Source organism: Polistes dominula, unplaced genomic scaffold (genome assembly GCF_049000335.1).
Source record: "Polistes dominula isolate Pdom_NZ unplaced genomic scaffold, Pdom_raw_medaka contig_11, whole genome shotgun sequence".
In the NCBI taxonomy this organism is placed as follows: domain Eukaryota; kingdom Metazoa; phylum Arthropoda; class Insecta; order Hymenoptera; family Vespidae; genus Polistes; species Polistes dominula.
Genome location: NW_028301154.1, coordinates 816,898 through 827,189, shown reverse-complemented (window position 1 = coordinate 827,189; position 10,292 = coordinate 816,898).

Genomic DNA, 10,292 nt, shown 5'->3' with positions numbered 1-10,292 from the left:
TCAATGAAGAAATCATTTCCAATGAAATTGATGAGAAAGGAACGTCGATTGTTCATGGAAAATCACAAATATTTCAAATGAATCAATTGAAAGGGTTGAGTGCTCGAGTATTCTCCTAAAATTTTCTTAATAAATTTCTATTATCTTTGTTTAAATTAATTTGTGCATGACAGAGTAATAATTCGTTCGTTCGTTAGAATCTATTTCTTTTTTCTTTTTTTTTTTTTTTTAATATTATTCTTGAAATAATTTAAGTACTGCAGTCATCATCTCATCTCGTAAAAACAATTAAAATCTGACCTTTGCAATTGTTTTTTTTTTTTTTTTTTAATATCATTTCTACTTTCTCTCGTTCTTTCTCTTTCCATTCCTTACACATTTTCTCGCTCCTTCTCTTTCTTTTTTTTTTTTTTTTTAATTATTTCTTTATCATAGATCGTAATTATCATCAGCGGTGCACGAAACAAGACGCAAAAATGTATTTGTAATTTAACACTTTCTTTATCTTCTCTTTCCCCTTTTTTTTTCTCTTATCGTTATTCCTTTATGGTTATGTATAATATTTTGTTATTTTAATTCTTATATATGTATATACATACATATAGATATATGCATATAGATATATATATATATATATATATATATATATATTATAAAAAAGATAGACTAGATCGATCACAAAAAAACGAGCAACGTAATCTCAAAAATCTTGCAAAACGCAACGCAAGTGACGTCGATCATTCACATCGAACGCTTACGATTCGTCCGACGTCGTATTCATTTTCTTTTTTCTCAGTATGTATCCATTTTTATTTTTTTTTCTTCAACATCTAATCATCCCTCTATCCTATTCACTTTCATCTTTTTTTTTTTCTTTCATTTCCTTTCTTATTTTTCAACACGACGACGACGACCAACCAACCAACCAACCAACCAACCAACCAACCAAACACGTCGTTTGTATCTCGTCCTTCTCATTCTTTCTTTCAATTCTTTTTTTTTTCATTTTTCTCTTTTTTTTTCATTTTTATATTCGTTATCGTTACTTTTTTTTTTTATTCTTTTTTTTTCTTATTTCTTTTTTTTCTTTTTTTAAATTATTATTATTTTTTTCTCTTTTTGTGTTTGTTCCTTTCCACGTTTGCCACACAAGCACGGAACAGCGCTTGGTCAATTAGAGCTTATAATTCAACGTACAAATATAATAGAAAAATATAATCGGTAGAAGAATATAGAGATAGAATAGAGTTAGAATCAATCGTTCTCATTCGATTATCGTTTACGATAATATTCTTTGTCTTCTTCTTCTTTTTTTTTTTTTTTTTTTAATTCTCTTTCTCTCTCTCTCTCTCTCTCTCTTTCATCAATCAATCAGTCAGTCAATCAATCAATCAATCTATCAATCAATCAATCAATTAAACTCTCAATCTCTTTCTTTCTCTCTCGCTTTCATTCACAATCTCTCCCTTTTCTCTCTCTCTCTCTTTCTCTCTCTCTTTCTTTCTTTCTTTCTCTCTTTTTTTTTTTTTTATTATTTCACATGTTAATGAGTACGTGTTAATGTTTATGCATGCATGCCAAAGTATTTTTTTTTTGTTTCAGACATCTCACTCTCTTTCTCTTTCTCTCTTTCTTTCAATCATAACACAGTCGTAATCTCTCCTCCCCCATTGCAAATCCACCCACCCACCCACCCACCCCTGTTCTTATCATCAAGTGGAATGCCTGAGTCTCCAATCGAAAATTGTTTACACAGCTCCATTTGTTTTACGTAATAATAAATATATTATTAACATGGGTATTTTATTTTTATTTTTTGTAGTTCATTCTGTTTTTCATCGGTCCCTCTCTCTCTCTCTCTCTCTCTCTTTCTCTCTGTCTGTCTCTCTCTTTTTCTGTTTTTTTTTTTTTTTTTTTTTCATTATCGAACGTATTATGTGTGTCTGATGCGAGTAAAACGAACATTTGTCATCTCTCTTTCTCTCTCTCTCTCTCTTTCTCTTTCTTATTAGCTTCTTTTGATTAGTCCAATGTATAGAAAATCGATCATCGTTGTTGGTCGTTTAATTATTAGATTATTATCATTATAATTATCATTGAAATATAAATAAAAAGAAGAACAGTTTGTATATATCACTTTTATCCTTTTTTTCATTTTCAAACGTGCGTTTGAAAAAAGTCATTGAAGAAGTAAAAGAATAGACGAAAAAAAACATGGAATTTGTTTTACGATTATTGTAAAAAAAAAAAAAAGAAAAACAAATTAGTAAAAGTATTTAGAATCATTTAAAAAAATACTATTTCCTATCTTTTTATCTTAGTTTTGTTGTTGTTATCTAAGTTATGTTCAAGTAGCCCCCATTTCTTTTACACGTACCATTTGAAAGTAGTAAAGGTTCCTGAACGATTTTCCGTATGATACCTCAGAGATTTTCTCTTCTCTATAACTTTCTTTCTCATTTTCTTTTTACTTTAAGTACTTAATGGCAAAAAAATATTCTCTTTTATTTTCCATTCGACAATTAGTAGTTAAAACTATCGAAAGATGCGAGTTTTGTGGATTTTCGTTTTTTTTTTAAGTGATACGAATAAACGTTCGAACCGACGTATGCTTTTAAATACAATTTTCGTACGTGTTTTATTTTTTCTTTTCTTCTTCTTCTTCTTCTTTTTCTTTTTTTTTTTTCTTCTTTCTATCCATCGTTAAATAGAATTCATTGATAGAAAATAGAAAATGTTTATTCCCGTTAGGGAATACCATTTATAAATAAATTCTACAGATGAGACTCTAGGGATTTGTTAAAAGGAGAAGAAGAAGAAAAAAAAAAAGAAGAAAATACGGAAAAAGATATCCGATAAAAAGGAAACGAATCGAATTGGAAAATAAGGATGAAGCAACACGTGGCCCTTCTTTTTTTTTTTTTTTTTTGATACTTCTCTGACCCTTACGCGAAAAATACATTGATTAGAATTTACGATATCTCTTTCATTTCTTTTTTTTTTTTTTTTTTATCCAATCACTTTCCAAGATAATTTAATTTCCATCTGAGAATTATTTCTATTATATAAAGAAAGAAAAGATATAATAATCATTATATTGAGATAATAATCGTGATAATAATAACTAACAACGATAAACGATATTATTAGTATTATTATTATTATTATTATTATTATTATTAATATTATTATTATTATTATTATTACTATTTCTTTCATAGAATATTCTTAAGAATATTAATGTTAAACATCTTGTCATTCTCCCATTTTAAATATTATTTCAAAAATTGATTTCACTCATGTCATCCTTTCTCTTTCATTTTTTTTTTTTTTTTTTTTACGAAAACACGATCAACGAATGATTATAAAAGTTTATGGGGATTGGGTGGTGGAGGGATTACAACGAAGAAACTCGTAGAATCATAATTGATTCTTGATCAACTATAGAAAAATGAAATAGCGAAACTCGACGAAGAAACGAACGATATAGGAACGAAGGAAGGAAGCCCTATAATAATATACTATTATAACTCGAATTTTTCCATAACCATCTGTTCAAAAATATACTATTTTTAATTTGATAAGTTGAAAAAGGATTTTTTTCTTCTTTTTCTCTCTCTTTGAAAGATAACATCGAGAAAAAGGGGCGATCATTATTATAATAACGAAACGAGCAACGAATATCAACGACGACAAATATTTCATCCTAATTTAGAACACCCTACTTATTATTTTTATTATTATCATTATTATTATTGTTATCATTATTATTATTATTATTATTATTATTATTATTATTATTATTATTATTATTCATTAAGACTAAAAAGTTATTATCATTTTGCGAAACTCTAACAAATTTTACTTGTTATTCCTCTTTTTATATTTACTTAGAATTGTTTCAGAACAACGTGATCGAACTTGTAAACGAATAAGGAAAAAGGGAACAAGGTTGAACATGGTGGGTGGTAATTGTGAAAAGGAAGATTAGTAACAACAGAGAAATTCTGTTAAGAAAATGTTTAGAAAACTCGACAAAATGGGATAATATCTATTTCTAGTACGTACTATTATTATTATTATTATTATTATTATTATTATTATTATTATTATTATTATTATTATTCGATCGATCGTTGTACGTCACGAGTTAGAAATTTGATCTCGTTCAATTTTCTACTACTATTTCTATTCCCTATCTTTATTACTATTTATTAATCCATCTAATATTATTATTATTATTAATATTATTATTATTATTATTATTATATTTTTGTGCGAGGGAGTGCGTGTACGTGTTCGTTAGTGTATCAATAAACGTTAGTGTGTTTAATTCGCGATGAAGGAATCTTCGAGTATCCTTGAATTGAATCGATTTGCTCTTGCATCTCCGTTTGATCAATTTCATGGTTTTATCACTTACTTGATCTTTCAGTCAAACTTATTCTTAGTTCAATCGATGTTTAAACACTACTTAATTCAAATATCATTCTTCAACGTTTTATCTACGTATTATAAATGAACACATAATTGATGGAATAAAATTAATTAGAAATTTTTCAATTCTCCAGATAATTCCTTGATATTTATATTCGCGTTCATCAATTTAGTGCCTATATCCTGTAAATATATATAATATATTTATATAAATCCCCATAAAACTCTGTGATGGGTAGGGAGGAGGAGGGGTGAACAATTTTGGACGCGATTTTAAATACATTGTTTTCAATGTTCAATTTTAATTGATTGTTTTCTTATGTCACGAGGAAATAGGAGGGAGGGGGCGGGGGTGAGTGAAGGGGGGGGGGGGGTAGGGTGGTATTGGATGAGTGTTTTAATTAGCTATACTACGACCACTATTGCTAAGCTACACACTTGTGACGTTGTTCGTCATTTATTATTAAAAAACGAACATACACGCCTGAACGAGCAATATTACCGATCAGAAGAAAAATCTAACAACAATTATCCTTAATTATTTCTTAATCTTTAATGGTCCTTAAAAATCATCTCTTTTTCTTCTTCTTTATTTATCTCTCTTTATCTCTCTCTCTCTCTCTCTCTCTCTCTCTCTCTCGTTTCTTTCTTTCTTTTTAGTGTAACAGGTGTTTCATTATAACGTACGAGTGAATGAAAAAGATAGTTACAGTGACGTGATTGTTCGTTATCACTGATAACGTTTGACCAATCGATTCTGTCCATAGTAAATAAGATAAGAAAATCCTTTTTTTTTATTTCTCTCTCTCTCTCTCTCTCTCTCTCTCTCTCTTTCTGTACATTTTTCTTTCATTAATTTACAAGTGACCATACACACACACAATTTGAAAAATTGTTCACCTTTTTTACTTGAAATTTACTCAAAGTATATAACATTTGTCAAAATAATACTATTCTACGTGAATTGTCATTAGCAATTTCAATTTGTGAAGCTACATTCTTGTGGGAATAAGTTTTTTTCTTTTTTTAAGTAGAGATGAAAAGTTGAAAGTAAGAAAATATTATTGTAAAGAGCTGGATTCTCCATTTAGTTGGAAAAAATCGATAGAAATATGAAATAGCATAGCTCGATCTTTCATTGAGTCGTTGAACTTTCTCAAAAAAAAAAAAAAAAAAAAAACAAGAAGAAGAAGAAGAAGAAAGAGAGAAAGAGAACGATTTAAGAGGGTTGGTTTTTAAACCAAGTCGAGGTCGTTGCTCGTTCGTTTGAAGACGACGAATCAAAGCTCTTCTAAAGTTCAAAATTAAACCTTTTTTTTTGTTTTCCACGAAGATTGATGATAGATATATTTATACATTTGTACGTTTTAGAAAAATATTCATTTTCTATTATATTTTTTGTTTTTTCTTTCTTTTTTTTTTTTTTAACGAATATAAAGATCATTTGTTCAAGCTTCGTTGGAAAGAAATAAAAAAAAATAAAATAAAATAAAATAGATAAAAAATTAGTAAACGTGTAATAGAAAAGAAAAGATATAAAAAAAAGGAGTTTATCTTCGATCGAGCCAATTGAATAAAAGTTAACTCTGTCTCTCTCTCTCTCTCTCTCTCTTTCTCTCTTTTTCCCATAGCTACGTAAACAACACGTATAATACTAGAACATATCGATCTATTGACATTGTCGCGATAAAATGGCACCGATAGGAGTATTTTCTTCTAGTACGACACCATCAAACACATTTATCTATCCATCTTTATATAATTCTGTCCATTGAGAAAAAAAGAGAGAGAGAGAGAGAGAGAGGGGTGGAAAAAGATGATAAGAGTAAATAAAAACACGATCATTTCTTTATCACGTGTTTTAACAAATCTCTTATTTGTTTTTTTTTTTTGAAAGTTCCAAAAGGTGTATCCTTTCTTTTTTTTTTCTTTCCTTCCTTCCTTCCTTCCTTCCTTCCTTCTTTCCATCGATCTAACGTCAAACATATTCTTCATCGATGATTCATGATTTAAAATGCAATAACGTTTTATACAATTAACGTAATTAGATTTTGTTGCTATCATTAACTCTTTTATAAAAATGTTACGTACAGACGTAAAAATACCGAATATGTCAGCCGTTTTATTTTAAAAATGGACCATCTCTATTTTCCAAAAAAAAAAAAATCGAGTTAGCTACCGTAATATTAGGTGATTCGGAAAAGTCGTTTCGTTTTTGGCTGATGCAATAATGGCATTAATTAATGCAAACCCGACAAATAGTAACACGTGAGATCGATGAGAGGTTAAATATATCAAATTCAACTATTTATGAACACTTGAAAGGTTTAGGTTTAACCTCGAAGCAAAAATTATCTTAAACATCTACAAAAGAAAAAAATCTTAAATAATAATTGAATGGAGTTGAGTCTCTTCAAAATTTATAACAAATCAAATTGTTGATTATGACAATAGCCTAATTCCCTTCCCTATTCGTGTTTAGAAAACGCATATTATTCGCTTAATAATTGCCACTATTTTAATAGGAAATATAAATTGAAAGCCTTTACATACACTTTAAGTAGTATAACTCGATAATATCGTGTACGTGCATTTTTCATTGCATTGAAACGCAAACCCATTTTTAATATCTCGATTCGAACATAAATGGAGATGGGTCAATTTCAAAATAAGCGGCCCATGTATTGTCTGACATTGGAAAAAGAAGTTGCTTTGATAATTCGAATATTTGGAAAAGAAAATCAATAAAAAAAAAAAAAAAATGAGAGTTGTCCTCTCGTTTAATCAACAATCAGGATTCGCATACTCGATCGTTGTTCGACAAATGTATCGAAAAGGGTAAACGGGGGGGGGGGGGGGAGAGGGAGTAGAGATGCAACTTTAACTTCGTTAATAAAGTACATAGTGCTTCGTTAACGACTTTACCATTTCGATTAGGAAAGCGAATAGTTCGATAACGGAGGAATGAATTGAACTTTTGCTCGATGGAAATCGTTAACGAATCTATCGATCGAATTAGCCTTTTGATTTGTCCTTGCCTAACTTTAATAAACAATAGTAAAATCAAAATCTTTTAATTAGTTTCAATTAGTTCGTTTATATATACATATATATATATATATATATATATATATATATATATATATGAAAAAATGATTATTAAAAAAACAAAGCTGAAATATTTCAACTATATTTCCGTCAATTTCGATGACGAATTAATAATGAACGTCGCGATAATAATATTTAATAGAAAAATAAATCATTCAATAATACTTCGATTAGATAAATAATGAATGAATTATTAATAAACGTGTTATTAATATGTATATAAATGTTTATATAATAATAATAATAACAAGTATGTGATAGAAGGAATTACAATGATCACGTTAGAAGACTAGAGCATTTTTATTTTTTTTTGTATTATTATTATTATTATTATTATTATTAATTATAATAATTATAGTTCATTTTCTTTGATATCTAACAACGTCTGTGCTTCTTATAATGTTAATCATCAATCGATCATTGACAGAAAGAGAACGATTAGAAATATTTTGATAAAATGTAACAAGAGGATTTGAAAGCTCAAAATTGGCCCGGTAATAGGGATGTCTGGTCGAAAGGCGTTTAATTCAAAAAATACGAGCCCTTTACGATACGTGTAAAGTATGTATGTATATACACATATATATATATGTATATAGTCAAATCGTCGGACAGTAAACGCTAATCGTGGCAAGATAATAGTTCGGATTTTAAAAAAAAATCTATCATCTATTATTCTTCTTCTTCTTCATCTTCTTCTTCCCTATCTCTTTCACGAATTCTTTTGTCATCATTGTGTCTCTTGCTCTCATTTGTTTTATTTTATTTTAATTTTTTTTTATTTTTATTTTTATTTTATTGAATAAAAACGTAGGCCGGAATGAGATCTCTTTTAAAAAAGATGATCGACCATTTTGAACAAATCGATAGCTTTTCATCGATATAACTTCGCACCAATATGGACCCTACACGTATGTATGTATGTATGTATGTATGTACGTATGTATATATGTATGTATATATGTATTTACTGTCATGTGTGTACATTATTTAAACAAACTACATCTTATTTTAAACTGTAACTGCATAACAATTGAATTTAATGAGAAACATTTTGAGGAAAAATTCGTGCACCGATTTCCTTCGTTCAATCCGTCGTCGAGTTTCCCTCATTTTTTTTTTGGTTTTTTTTTTTTAATTATTATAATTATTTCTTTAACTTTTTTTTTGCTTCTGACTTTATTTCTTCTCTCTCTCTCTCTCTCTCTCTCTCACTCTCTTTCGTTCTCTTTCTCTTCTTTAATTTAACAAGTGTCAAAGAGAATTAATTAATAACACGAAATTTGTCACGTTAACTTTGTTTATCAGTTAGAAAAAACCTTAACCCTTTGTTTTTCTAATAACGATTCTAAACAACTGTGTATGCGGATTCGATTCTATATATATATATATATACGTGATAATATATGTATAGTAAAAGCGAAGGAAATAAACCTTGCCAAATTTCGTCTGTTTTACTTGACTCACTTATTTTATTTTATTTTATTTTATTTGTTTAAATGTTTAATACGAGAGATCCGAGGGCGCCGATTTATTTTCACCTTTTTCACTTTTCTTTTTTTTTGTTATTTTTTTTTTATTTATTTTTTTATTTTATTGTACTGGCCAAACGGAACGTTCAAAGCCCGTGTGCCATTATCATCATCATAATCATCATCATCATCATCATTTCATCATTGTATGGAAAATAATTTCTTTCTTCCCCATATAACTTAATGCAGGAGCGAGAAATTGTTCTTTTTTTTCATCATTTTTATTTATTTATTTAATTTATTTATTAACACGCTTTCAGAGTTAAATGTGTGTGTTTTTTTATGAAAGTAATATTTCTTTTCAAAATCTATTAAGAAATTTCTTTTTCTCACTTTCATTTCAATTGTTTCTCTCTTTTTATTTTTATTTTTATTTTTTTTTTGTATACTTTGTTTTTGGCTTGTTTATTTATTTATTTATTAATTTTTTTTTTTTTTTTGACATTTGCGTGACTGTCCGCCAAGAAGGTGCAGAAGCAGTGGACGAATCGTTTTACACAAGTGGATGTAATGTACAATATCAAGAACGTGTACGTATTTGTTAAGTAGGTGGTAGAAAAAAAGATTTCCGGAATAAAAGGTTTCTCGATTCGGTGCAAAGGTTAACACGATATACCTTTGTCCTTGATGTTCCCTAGAGTAATTGACATGAAGATACTTATAGTTTATACTTTTCTACCTCTACCTTCTTTCTCGATACCTAAATCCCTCCCCCTCCCCACCCCACCCCCCGTTCCCATCCCTTTCTGAAAAACATACGACAAATATAGAAGATTCATTTTTAGTTCGTTAGTTACTTTTTTTTTTATTTTATTTTTGTATTTGTTTTTTTTTTTGTTCATTCGATGGAGGGTTTGGTGGAAAAGAAACAAGACGAGCGCCACGGTTTCTAATCTCGAAAGCAACGATTCGTCGTAATAGTAAATAGTAATAGTTATAGTAAATAGTTTACATCGGTAATAAATAGTAAGATTTCACAGACACGAGAGACAGATCGTTCTATTTTTTCTTTTGTTGTTTTTTTTTGTTTTTTTTTTTGTTTTTTAGATTTGCGTTCACCGATCTTCCATACAAATCTCTTTATCTAATATAATTTTATATTTATTATTATCTTATTTAATCAATAATATTACATATTATTTACCACCGTTTATGTGCTTTTTGTTATTTTGATTAATCGTGTTTCTTAGTTTTAATGCTTATCCCAAAAAAAAA